General features: G+C 34.5%; 1 protein-coding gene across 6 annotated transcripts in view; it reads left to right on the top strand.

Moving 5' to 3' along the window:
- Positions 1-13,695, top strand: part of LOC100646619 (tensin-1) — a 278,855-nt gene that overhangs the window by 72,540 nt on the left and 192,620 nt on the right. Inside the window, exon 1 of one of the 6 annotated variants that reach the window (XM_048404897.1) lies at positions 8,025-8,221. The exons of 4 other annotated variants lie outside the window; for them this stretch is intronic. The gene's annotated coding sequence lies outside the window, so the exon portion shown is untranslated. Of the gene's footprint in view, positions 1-8,024; positions 8,222-13,695 lie in introns of those variants that run through there. One more of the 6 variants, XM_012308043.2, reaches the window with a different exon arrangement.

Below are 13,695 nucleotides of genomic sequence, written 5' to 3'. Positions count from 1 at the left end.
TTTAGATAATGCGACGTTTATCAGAAAATTAAGCTGTACAATTTTTGAAATGGTAGTGCCTTATTATGCATCCTTATCAAAGATTAAGCTTTGAATTTAATTTAATTGCGAGATAAAGTCTTTATTTCAAATCGATTTAACGTAGAAGGAATCATTGGATCGGAATATATTGTTGAAAACAAATCTTGGAAATACTTATTGGTAATGCGATCACATTAATAACATATTCACATTATTCACAAGATTTTAATTTCAAACGCATATTCAACTAACATTATTTTGTTAATTATACAGTTATTTCTTTGGTAATTTAAAGCAGCGCTAGTATTAAATCAAATGTCAGTTTGAAAAGTAGTTTGAAATTAATATTGTAATACAAAAAAGGATCGCGAGATGTATGCAGATATGTGAAGCGCTTAACAGATGTTAATTAAAGCGATGGTACAGAATACAAAATAATTATAACGTTAACATATTAATAAAAAATATAAAAAGTATATTCGAATTGATTGGTTCGTTCTATTGATCAAGTTTTTAGGACAGTTATATATAACTGCGAATTAAAAGGTAAATGACGTAACGTTTGAAATTGATTCTAGTGATTTCTCCGTCGCGCAACTGTTGCTCGACTTTGCATTTCATAAGAAAAAAAGCAGAAGAAATGAGATGGAAAAAAGAGCTTTTTGAAGAGAAACGAAGCAATAGTTATTGTATGAAAAATCGAAGATGAAACGGGTCACGTTCCGCAATGAGAGAGGCTTTCTTTCTTCCGGTTTCCAGTGGATGCTGAAGCTGCGCGTTTTAACGAGCACAGAAATGTTCCACTTTTCCTCCCCTCCACTCGCCGTTTTCTTCTATCCTTCTTTGTTTTTCCCTTTCGCTCGTTTCCGTTTCTTCCATCGATTTGTGGAATTTCCCGGAATATTACACCGGGGTTTCGTTTTCCGAGTTTTTCTTCTCCCTAAAGAGAGATTCTTTTCATTTCTGTCGTCCCTTTCTTATGGTTCCTTGTTCACCTTCATTTGCCTACCACTCTGGAAGATCCTTGAATTGCCCGGCCGATTAATCGATTAAAGATAGACTAATGAATTCAAATTTCGTTGAACGATTCCAAAGAAGGAAATCGGATGAAGCGAATCTCTCCATCTTAATATCATTTCGTTAATTTGTAAAGTTTCATTACAAGAATTTATCGATAAAGGAAAATAATAAATCCTTTTGTTTAAATTATATGTAATTTTTAAGAGGCAAATTTCTCCTATATTAAACGATAGAGATTAGGAAAAAGAATATAATTGCGGAAAAATATAGTGGTAAAAATGAAAGTACGTATAAATGTAAACACGAGCAGTTTAGCTTTGGAATTTTTATATTAAACTTTGTCTGCTATAACATTATTTAGAAAAGCTAGAAAAACCGTAATTTCTAGAAAAACTTAACAATTTATAACAGAGAAATATGTTCTACATATGTGGTATTTCAAAGTAGAATATTAAGAACAAATAACGGTGATATATATTTCGTGAAAATACGATAGACCATAAATCACGTCTAATAATTTAATACATGCTGTGTGTAAGCATACATAAAGTAGAAATTATACGTCACACTTTAATTCTTAATGTGACCATATATGTATGCATGTATGTAAATTTCATATTATAATATTTAATGTCGCCATACGCATAAGTGTCATATTATTACATTTCACGCAAGCATTTCATTATGTATACATACAATAGCCAGCATACAAGCAGAGGTATTTTCATAATTCCTGTGAAATATTTATATATTATTTATTCCGAAATTAACATTATTATGCTGTAGAATGGAATATTCGCAAAAATCTAATGGATATTTAAAGTACACATAACGTTTCAAGCAAAGATATGTCTGAAATAACATAAACAAAAAGTAGTTATAACATGAAGTGGCGTAAAATTTATATCTCTCTTTCCACAAATATGTGTTTTAAAACTTTCTAGATTCATATCTAATTTAATCTTAAAAACTTTTATTTTCGCAATTACTGAAAATGTCCAGTTATTTCAAGTTAATACTAATTCATGTTATTGATGTAATATTCATTCTCGTATAATATATAATAATAATATAGCACGCAATAATATTTCATGTTATTGAAATACAAAGCATATTCATCTTGTTCATATTTATCATATGTTATTTTAATTCTAATTAAACTTATACGTATAATGTATGCAAAGAGGGATACGCTATACATATAATACTAGTACTATTATAATACGTATAATATTACTTTAATACTATTTCAAAAGCTGATAGTGTTTCTGCTTTTAGTATATACAATTTTAATCTTCGAAATTTAGATTGGAAGAACATACACGCACTTATGTGGCAGCTATACGTTCATATTGCATAGACGCAATTCTAGACAGGTACAAATCCCATCGAATTGTATTCCGATAATTGCCGACGCAGAGATAGCTCTAGACGTAGGAAGGCATGCTTCTTCAGCTACTAAATCATGCAAATACTAATAATGGCACGAACGAGGCGTCGGATAATTGAAATGTAAACATCTAGCTTGCTCTTGAGGAGGAGTTTGATGGTAGGCTCAGTCAGACCTCAGCCTGCACAAACCTTAGACGCAACGCGGGGATAAAGGGAAAGAGCGAGGGAGGAACGAGCCAAGGGAAACGAGAAAGACCTAACACTGAATAGCAGAATTGAGACTTCATCAGCATTGTGACGTAATATCTGAGTACCCTTTCGTGCAGCTGAACGCGGCTTTCTCTAATATTATGCAAAACACGCGGCATGTAGCTACGTACGATTAAGTGCAATGTGCCACGTAATAAAATTAGAATATATGCTATCGTTAAATTGTCAATTCGAATAGATAATACATGTTTGTGAACTTGTATGTGAAACACTGTGAGAATGGAAAAAAGTTCTATCAAATATTAATAATCCTTTATCGCTTACTCTGCTTAGTTCAAAGAGCAAGTGGATAAGTGGATGCATATTCATAGTGATAAACATAGTAAATTTTAAAATATATGTATAAGTATATGTATATTTATACAAGTTAATATTTATAAGTTTGTTAATTTGAATGCATGCAAACGGGTACACGTTTATCTGAAGTTTATTCAGATAAGGACGCTTAAGTTTCTAACAGCTTCGCGTCTTCATTTCAATATAATGGGAGCATTGTTCCACTTCTGTTTCTTATTGCAGGAATATTGAATTTGTTACAAATTGTCGAGGATATGCATATGTTAAATAGCATGTACCTATTATATAAATAATTATTGTATGAATAATGCGATTTATATACGTCCTGTTATTTAATTGCAGGTGTCACAGTTATTAATTTTTAATATGATCACGTGTATTTAATCAGAAATATCCTGTTTTGATTAATTCTATCTGAGCACGAAGCAACAACGTAAACCGAAACTCGATTTCGTTCTCCATTTCCGGGAAACTTGGCAAATGGATATTTTCATCCTTTCTTTTTTTTCTCATCTTTAGTCCGGATATTTTCTGCTCGCAACAGTAAACTAGGAACTATTTTTTGAATGAGAGCAACAACAGCGGTAGTAAATGGGATTCTTGAAACAAAGGCGTTAGATATTAAAGCAGAGGTAAAAAAGAATTTTAATCATCTTACGACGTGCTCTTAACGTTATACAACAGAAAATTAAATTTCTACATTTTCCTTAAAACATTTTCATCACGCAGATTTTTATTATCATGTGTGCTACTCTTGAAACTAACATTAAACGTAGAGAGAAGTATAATTTTATATCTTTTAATCTTATGTTTAAGACAAACATTTAAAAACTAAAGTGAACATAATAAAAATTCAATATACAGTATACTTTTATCTAAGTTATAATAATAATAAGTGGAATCTTCTTTTATCAATATTAGTATCAAAATTAAAATTAATATATTCAATTTTTTCTTTTGAACACATGTAATCGTTTAAATGTAAAAAGGACACTACAAATTCGAATTATACGAATTCAAAAGATATTGCACGTAAACGTCGATAATTTAAACGCGATCTCGAGCTTCTCCTAAGATTGTTCCTTATAGTGTCTTCATGTTTCACTATTGCTTCTCCCGTTTTCACAGAAATCGGACTTCTTCTGTACAAGTAGGGATTATTCATATTTGCTTTCTCCCTTCATAAAGACAATGCATTCAGATGAGTATATTCTTAGTCGCTCCATTTCATCGTTAAGTTTATTCATGTAATTGTTTCTAACTAAGTCATAAAGCACTTCTACTTAACTCAGCCTTGGCCCAAGGAATGCGTGGAAAATTGAAGATACGTCGATTGAACTTCATAATTAGCTTGTTAGTTGCTCTAAATATTAAGATGATTAAATTCTTATTTTTTTCATAATATTCGTTATCTAACTCGATTCGTGTGCTCGAAAAGTGACATTTAAAACCACGAACTTGGAAATTAATGTCTAGACAAAACTAACAATGTTTCATATTTCACTCGTTCATATGTCATTTCACATTTTCATATTCCCATTTCGGTCTTTGCGGCCCGCTCGTTAATGGTGCGCTCGTTACCGTTGAAACTTTATCTTCATTATCTACTTTATCCAAATATGCATATGCCGACGAAACAAAAATTACTCGTGACCTGGTGCATAATTGACGCGGTGTCGATTAATTGGAAATGTTATCAATTCTTCTTGTTCGAAGCATCGACGAGCACGAATTGTTCGTCACGTCATACAGTATTTGACGATATCAGTTTATGCTCTCAATATATGTTCTCATATTATTTATGTTTATTATCTAAAAAATTGTTAACTTTTTAAGTCTGTAAATTATTCAACATCCTGAATTAAAACGTTATTTATTCATAAAAATTATTTGAGTAGAGACATGTAAGTATGTTTCTACAGTGAAGTACCTGGACAATCTTCGTTGTGTCAAAGAACAGCATTTAGAAGCCAATGTTTCTTCTTCTCGTACAAGATAATCGTATCTACACGAAAAAGTCTTACGTGTTATGATTTTTCTAGAGGAAGGTAGATACCTACGATGGCATACAAAAGTATTTGATCATTTATGATGTGAATATATCGTATGCTATCCAAAACATTTAGAATTTTCACAAGCAACATAGCAAGATAAAGTTATTAATGTTATATTGATAAAATCTAAAAAATATTAAAGAATATATTATCAGATAGTATTGTATTTCCTTATTTGACCAAATGGGAGAAGTTATTTTTCCAGATCTTGTTAACACATAATTATAAGCTATTTTTTTATAATTTTTATGTTTTCTATTCTATCTATTCTATCAACGACTTACTATTTACTATTTACTATCAACTCTGAATCACTATGAAAAGAAAATTTTGTTGTTGTTGAAATGTGATCGTTAGACGGGCAGTGGAATCGAAAACGCTGACTGATTCCCCTTATGAAACTTTCGTACAATCCCGCGGCATAAATAATTCGCGCGGCGGCGGTCGCGATATCAAGCGACAGACAAAATTCAAGGGTCGCTTTATCGTTCATATTTGCCTCGTTCGGGTTCCTTCTGAGGAAACAAAGGCCTGTCTAATTAACACGCTTGAGACAGAAGCCGTGGCCTTTCTCGTTTCGCGTGGCTGCTCTGAATGCAGACCCGAACCACGCTGCTGCAAAAGGGTGCGGATAGTCGAAGAGATGGAAGTCTGTTGAAGGTAAAAGAAGCAGTCCGATAACTACTGTAACGACTCGGACAAACCTCGATAATTAGCGACTTCCCATGGAACCCCTAAAACACTGACACATTCGTTGTCTTCCTCCTTTGGCTCCCCGTTTCAAAAGGACTAGCTCAATGACTAAACCAGTATTCGATCATCCGCGCCAATGCCCCCTTTTGTCGGAGTAATTGCAGCGAATTTTTCTTCAAAATAGCGAGACGTGCTGTTGTTTTAGCTGACTGAGAATTGACTGCGTATCTTTGCGATGGTTCGTTTACCTTTACAAAGCGAAATCTTTCATTTGGTACAATCGACTGGAAGTGCAGCAGCTCGCTGTTCTTGTAAAATATGGTAACGACGTTTTGTAAAATAAGACGAACACTTACCATGGAATATCTTGATCAACGTATTACACGCGTCAAATGTTAAAATTACGTTGAAGTGTTTTAAGCTGTGCGTGCGTGTTATGTTCAAGTTAACATTCGATATGCGAACGAATGTTAACGTGGAATAAATATGATGTTGATATAATTTCGATACATGCTGCAATTCCAACAGAACGTTATAAATTTTCATAATTGACACGTCCTGATGGGTATTACTTTCACATGGCTGGTTGGAGAAAACGGAGAACAAGCATCGAATATACATCGGTCGTCGGTAACACACGAGAACCATTCTAATTAATCGAATTACGTCGAGACACAGTACCTGCGGAACGTAATTAGAATTTTATTATCAGGATCTTCGAGGTGCATAAATCACGTGTTGTTCGCGATCGGTGTTTCTGGAGGCCAGCATCGAATGTCGAGGTTGCGTAATTTGTGGCTAACGAAATGCCAAGCCGTCGAACGTTAGTAACAAGCTCACTCTGAAACGGAGATTAATTTCCTGATTAAGGCCGGCCGACTCCGTTCTGACGTCGTTCCTTCACCGTTTCCCTTTTCACGATCTTTATCAAGCTCGATTGCGAGCTGGAAATTCCTCCGAGTACACCAAACGATAAAAATGATAACGGATGACTTAATTAGCAACATCGTAACCAACTTGCAGCTTATTGAGAAGCGATTCATTACTGTATCTTTGGTGCAACCAACGTGTCCGCCATCGTCCGAGTTTTTTAAATCTCTTTATAATGCTAAAAATTTGCATTTGTTATTAACGGAGTGATAGGGCGTTTTTATGAGAATTTCTTTCATGTTTCTGATATACGATGGCTGCATTGCTTATTTTACTATGCGCATAATGAACAGATAGATATATATATGGTCGAGGACAAAAGTTAGGTGGACTGGTAGGAGAATGGGAATAGATATCAATGAAGTTTCGCCAAATATATATATATATATACGGCTTGTTTAGAACTTTGTATTCGTGTAAAGTTACGATTCGATATATATATATATCGCACATAGTTAAAATTTATTATAATTGTATGTAAGAGTTACGATAATACGTATAGTGAATTGGCGTTTTCACAGTTTCTTGATCTAAATCCTATCGAAGAAGTTCGAGGTGAATTAGACGAGGAACTTCGAAAATCCGTTAGAAATTCGAATCAGTATATCGCAAAATCGTTTATAGTATACAGTATAAACTAAAAAGTATGAAGAGGAAATCAATTTTATTACACAAATACCGATGAAATTATTGTGGTTATAAAATGACATCTACATTGTTACTTCAAGTAAGATAATAATTCTCGAAGATTCTGACAATTTCCTACTGATTTTCCATTAAACCTAAATCGTTTATAGCATACAGTATAAACTAAAAAGTACGGGAAATCAATTTTATTACACAAATACCGATGAAATTATTGTGGTTATAAAATGACATCTACATTGTTACTTTAAATAAGATAATAATTCTCGAAGATTCTGGCAATTTCCTACTGATTTTCCATTAAACCTAATATGACATTCAAACCAAGTTCTCGCGGATGTTTCGAAGTACAAAGGACCAAACAATCGTTTCATCCCTCGATCGCGAGTTAGTCAGGACAGTCATTGGAAAGCAAGGAACGTTCGTTGTAGAAGCGGAAGCAGAGGCAGACGCGATAGAAGCATCAACCGGTAGCGATTGCATTCCATAACCGATTATCGGGCAGCGTAGCCGCGAAATGCTGCTAATTACGCGTTTAACAAGAAAAAGAGAAAGAGACTGGAAGTTCGAATCCAAGGAAGCTGCAGGAGTGCGCATGATCACAGCCCCCTCCCGTTACCAGTTCGTCGGTGTGCGTTACGCTCGTGTATGATCCGTCACGCGACTGTGTAGGTTTCACGGGGTGGTTGGAGCTTGGAGCCCACGTGGAGCAACACGGTACTGTCAGTCGCGTCCAGCGAGTCATTCGTGTATCACCCGGGTACCTGCTCGCGATTGGGGTGCTTTTTCACCCGACTTGCCAAACTTTCTTTTTTCGCGAGTTTCTAGTGCGTCTCGGCGAGGTTCGTGCGTGATGCTAGTGTGAGTTGGCGTGCTACCTCAGGGTGAACGCAGACGAGGTAAGACATTCTTGCTTCAAATTTTCCTAACGAACGTCAGACGCGTTCATTAAAAATGACGTGCTGTGCTTGTGACGAGGAAGACGGGTTTTCAAGAATAGAGGGGTGAAATTATTATCGGCGCGGCGAAGGGAACCATCGAAGGGGTGAAAACGTTCGTAGTACGTGTTTCCTAACTTCCGGTGTTCGCTACTCAGCGCTTAGGTTCTGGAGCGGTATATAGGGTAGGAAATGTGCTGTCTGTGATGATTTTCATTATTTAGCAGGGTCGAAGGAAATTATCGTACGTGGGAAACTGTAATATCGAGGAAAGCTTTCTTCGGATAATTTGAATGGATAGGTTTCGTTGACGATTTGAAAGTCATAAATGAAAAATTACAAATAGAAAAGTTTTCTCTTATATCGTACAATTTAAATGAATTGATATTTTCTTTGATAATTCATGTTTCGTTTTGCGTGTAACGGAGAATCGTAGGTAGATAAGTCAAACTGGAAAATTACAAACAGACGCGCGTTTGGGGTAAATAGAAATTTTTATTCAGCATATTGAATTATAAATAACAACAACGTGATTTCAAGAATGTAATACGTAACTGACGTAACAATTTTATGCAATGTCTTTTAAAATTGTAACATTGAATATTTTCTTTGTCACAGTGTAGCATCAGATATTTCCGGTTGCACTCGTATCTTTTACATTATGGAAAGTTATATCGGGGCGCTACATATGCACTTGCATGTATAAGCCTTTTAATGGTATCTTAAAATCCTTATTATCGGCTTAAGAATTTACGAAGTCGATATATTGAAACATTTCATCGCATCCTGTACAATTTAAATCCCTGAAATTTCCCAAATCCCTGAATTCCCTGCAAAATCCGTAATACAAAGTTTTCTCTTAAAGTTTATCGTCGCCAAACATAGTCCAGGTACTTCATGTTCGCACGGTACTTCGAATTAAAAAGAAATTACACATAAAAATCAAGGATATCCGTGGCGCGTGACCATGAACAACGAAGCCAATCAATCGGCTTCGATCAACGGAGTTTTTGAAAAATTCATGGTCGCAGACAGGAGGATGGGTTGAAAGAGGAAGCGGAGAGGGGGGAGGGGTCAGGCGTAAAAAGTATTTTACACACGGCGAGCATTTACGCGGACCATAAATTACCGACTTTTCTACTCGGAACGTCAATGGCTCTTTTTTTCCCATCGTTAATTTCTCTGTCGCATTAATGAGAGGTTGGGCCGAGAATTAATTAGTTTGAGTAACCCAATTAAAAATAAAAGTATCGCGTTGCCGAGCAGGCCGGGACAACACGGCGAATCGTTTGGTCGGTCGTTTAACCGCGACGATGTTGCCTGTCTTTTGCAAACCGGTGACGTCACGTCTCGTAAAAATGCATCGCCCTTGGTAAACGGGGAATCTCTGCTAATGATTTCACGATGAAAAAGCCTCTTGCGCCGATACGGTCCCTGTAAAACGGGCGGCGCGAGAGGCCCAATAAAAATTCATTACTTTCGCTGGACGACCAGTTCGAATTGACGATCTTCTCTCTCTCTCTCTCTCTCTTTCTCTCTCTCTCTCTCTCTCTCATTGAAAAGCGTTCGCGTGCGCGCATTTTGTAAATAACCACGTAATACCGCGTATGGTAAAAATTCATTGCTTTTAGTAAATTGGGTATGGGGGATCAAACGAGCGCTTTGGCAGATCGCGGGGGCCAATTGATACGAGTACGAGTTTCGCCTGGCTATCGATGCACACGCTTCATCGCAAATTTCGAACGAAAAGATAATTGTCGGCACGGCCTATCAATATGATAAAAGGTAAAAGTGATGACTGGACCGATCGACCGTTCAATCGCTTTATTTCGGACCCAAATTCGTGCATCGTATAATGAATTGAATTTAACGAATTGTTTCATGAAACGGATTTTCGCGATAGGATATCGTATAAATTCTTTGATATTCAGATAATTACTGGATATCGCGGAAGATCATACATAGGATTAAAGGTAGGAATATTAAATTGCAATGATATTTATGCTTTCCTGTTTCTTCATTCGGGAAACGTTGCGTTTCTGCTTTCGCATTTATCTTTTAACGATTGACGGCGATACACTGTTATCAGAATAGCAGGAAAATTTTATAATCTCTTGCGTAATTCCGCGTCAATTAAATAAATTCATTCGTCCAGCACTTTATAGAAATCTCTTTCAGAAAAAATTATAGTAAGAGCGTCTTGAAAGATTGTGACCAATAAATATAAATATGTTTATGTGTTTATGAGAAATCTAATAGACAAAAATCTACAGAATGGACATAAAATACAAAATATGTAACATATGTAAAGTAAAATATTCGCAAAAATACTTAGTGGACGAAACGAATCTCTGTTTAGATTCTATTTTTGTAGTCGAGTTCGTAGGTGTTGAAATTTGCAGAAACGTCTACAGTCTCGTCGTTAATCCATTTCTATAATACCTATGATTATATAATAGCATGATTTTGGAACCTCCGAAAAATCATTCTCGCCTGTTTTGCAGTCGCTCAATAAAGTTTGAAAATAGTTTGATTTTGATCTTTTCTAAGTTTCAATAAATTTCCAACTAATTGAAAACATGGTCGAAAAACATGTTTCGAAACGAAAGCCTGTTGCAACATATTGGAAAATTTATTTTTATCAAAGAGAGTGAAACTGTAAAGAAGTATAAATTCCTAGGTTTTAGTAAAAAATGAACACACGTTGTTAAAGATGTGAATAAAATTGATGGATTTCATTTTATTTTCACCAATCAATGAGTGCGATTGAAGAATCGTAAGTGGTATTCGATTGTGTTCAATGCCGATGCGATGCATACAGCACGTTTTGCTAACGTTCCAATTTTATTGGACTGCTATTGAATTAAATTTTCCATCGTGGAATATATTGCAACCACATACATACATGTATAATCGAACAAAAACAAATCGTACAGATAGTAGTTTTAAATTGTAGTAATTTTTATTAAAAATAACAAAGGGTATAACTCTGAACGGTAATTTTTATCTTGTATGCGTGTAGTTATAATACAGACGAAATTAAAAAATGTTATTTAAAGTGGCAATAAAATACAAAGTAGCAATCTGTGATTTATTTCGTACGTGATTTTATGAAATTTTTATTTGATTTAATATTTCTGAATCTATGATGCAATGAATATTATCCAATATCACAAATAAATCCCAGAATTTTGGAGAAATTTTATCTTAATTGTAATTAATTCGAGACTGGTCTAACGGAATCAATGTTAGAACTCAAGACATGCTCTTAGGATCGCTATAAGAGGAAGCAAGTCACGACGTGGTGCATCCCGTGAGTAATTATATAAAGTAAGACAAAGAGAAGGATTGTTTCTTTTTGTAGAATCTATAACTACACATTTCGAAAGTGAAATAGACGTGAAATATATTTCATTGCAGAAATATTTCAAATTATTTAATTGAATTTCTTTCATATCACTTAATTTTCGTTCGTCATTTTCGTAAAATTCTGTAAATCCTTATTAAATTCTACTTTATATTCTAAAACTATTGCCTAGAGGATTGCAGAAATAGGACAGTTTCATTGTACATGGTTAAGCTTAAAGATGAAGAAATTACAAGGATTGCCAGAAATCTGTAAGAGCAAGATAAGTTTCTAATAAATACACATGTATGTTTATGAAAGTTGCTAGTTTCAAAATTATACGCTTCTTCGTTTAGAATGTTGCAGATAGTTTTATACATGACACTATGCACGATCAAATAAAGAAATTGATTCTCTACTTGCAAAGGAGAGATACGTAAATTCAATTGTTACTACAAATTTTGTTTTTGATAAAGCTATTACTTTCCTTTTACTGTGTATACCCACCCGTCTATCTTTGTTAGAGTGTGCTTTCTATAGCCTGGCGTTCCATATTCATTCAGATACAGGAATATTAAAAGTTCCTAGTTTCCAGCCATGCGTATTTGATCGACCATGGAAATTGTGTCAAGCAGTTCCTTTGAAATTTCATGTAACACAAGATGCCAATATACTCGTCATCCGTCACCTATTTTCACGGAGATTACACGATGAAAAAGAAGACTGCGTGTTTGAAGGGGCTGCGGGGATTTCATTGAAAAACGTTCCCAGTTGCCAGAAATTTGATGTCAATTATGCAGGTTTCAAGTTTCACTTACAGAAGAGTTTGCGAAGAGAGTTTTCGTCCTAAAGAAACTTCTAGTTCGTGCCTTGGAATATTGCGTCGTAATAACTTCCCATTTTAAGCCTGTGGCTGCCTCGTTAATTCGGAAATCTGGGTCTATCATTAGCATATACATATTTCCGTGTAGCTCGAGTGATTTCCAAAGGCGTTAACTGAGTTTCAAAAACAGGGTTACGCAGTTAGCGTTTTAATTAAATGTTTCAATTAAGATTTACGGCGAGGGGACAAATTGCATCGTTACTTGCTAAGATTATCAGCACGCAGCTAATTTTGTTGAATAAATTACGAAGATTTAATGTGTTGGCGACAACTGAAGTTGGTCAAATGACTTTTAACGAAGTTACTTTCTACTTTGAAATGATATGACTGAATGCAGATGTGTATTTTTATGTACGTTATAAATATCCAGGCATTTTCATCGATTCTTGTTATCGGTACGCGTATTCTATCGAAACATGTACATTAATAATAAATTCATAATTGAAGGCGATATTTTTCATTTACTTATGCAAATAATACGTTGATTTGTAATAAATTTGGATCTTTTACTGATTTCCATCGTGACAGCTTTTTTATTTATTCCACAGATTATAACTTGGACAACTTATAGACAAAGATCATTTTAATTTACATAAATCTGTACGATTCCATCAGCTATATGCATTGTTATAATTGCCTAATACATAATAACAAAGAATAAAATTATTATTCATTAAAATTATTATTAAATCATGCGAAAAACGAGGAAATGTCCAAACATTTAGCCTTCAATTTTACCAGTGTGGCAATAGTGCTGTATACTTATCATATTTATTTTATACTCTCATGCTCTACTAGTACGTATATATACATACTATTTACATTTACATTAAAATTACAAATATTTACATATTATATTTAACCGCGTTAAATTTATATTTATATTTAAATTTATATTTAACCGCGTTATAATTATGAATAAAATTTAAATCAATAAAAATCATAACAAAAAGAACACCGTTTCATCGTAAAATGATGCGTACTATACATACATATACCTATAACAGACTCTTCATCATATTGTGATAACAAGCAAATAAAATCGTTCTTTCATATGCGATAAGCTGAATAAACCAGAGAATAGAATCTTGTCAATAGATTCCTGAAAACTAACCGACCTTTGACATGTCGGTGTACACCATCCATCTGACTTTCGAAATTCGCTATACGGCCAATGACGGGGGAAAAGTTCCAAGGCCGCTGTTC

The sequence above is a fragment of the Bombus terrestris genome, chromosome 4 (genome assembly GCF_910591885.1).
Source record: "Bombus terrestris chromosome 4, iyBomTerr1.2, whole genome shotgun sequence".
Taxonomy (NCBI): Eukaryota; Metazoa; Arthropoda; class Insecta; order Hymenoptera; family Apidae; genus Bombus; species Bombus terrestris.
The sequence above is the reverse complement of the archived record's forward strand: the minus strand, read 5'-3'. Positions and strand labels throughout refer to the sequence as shown.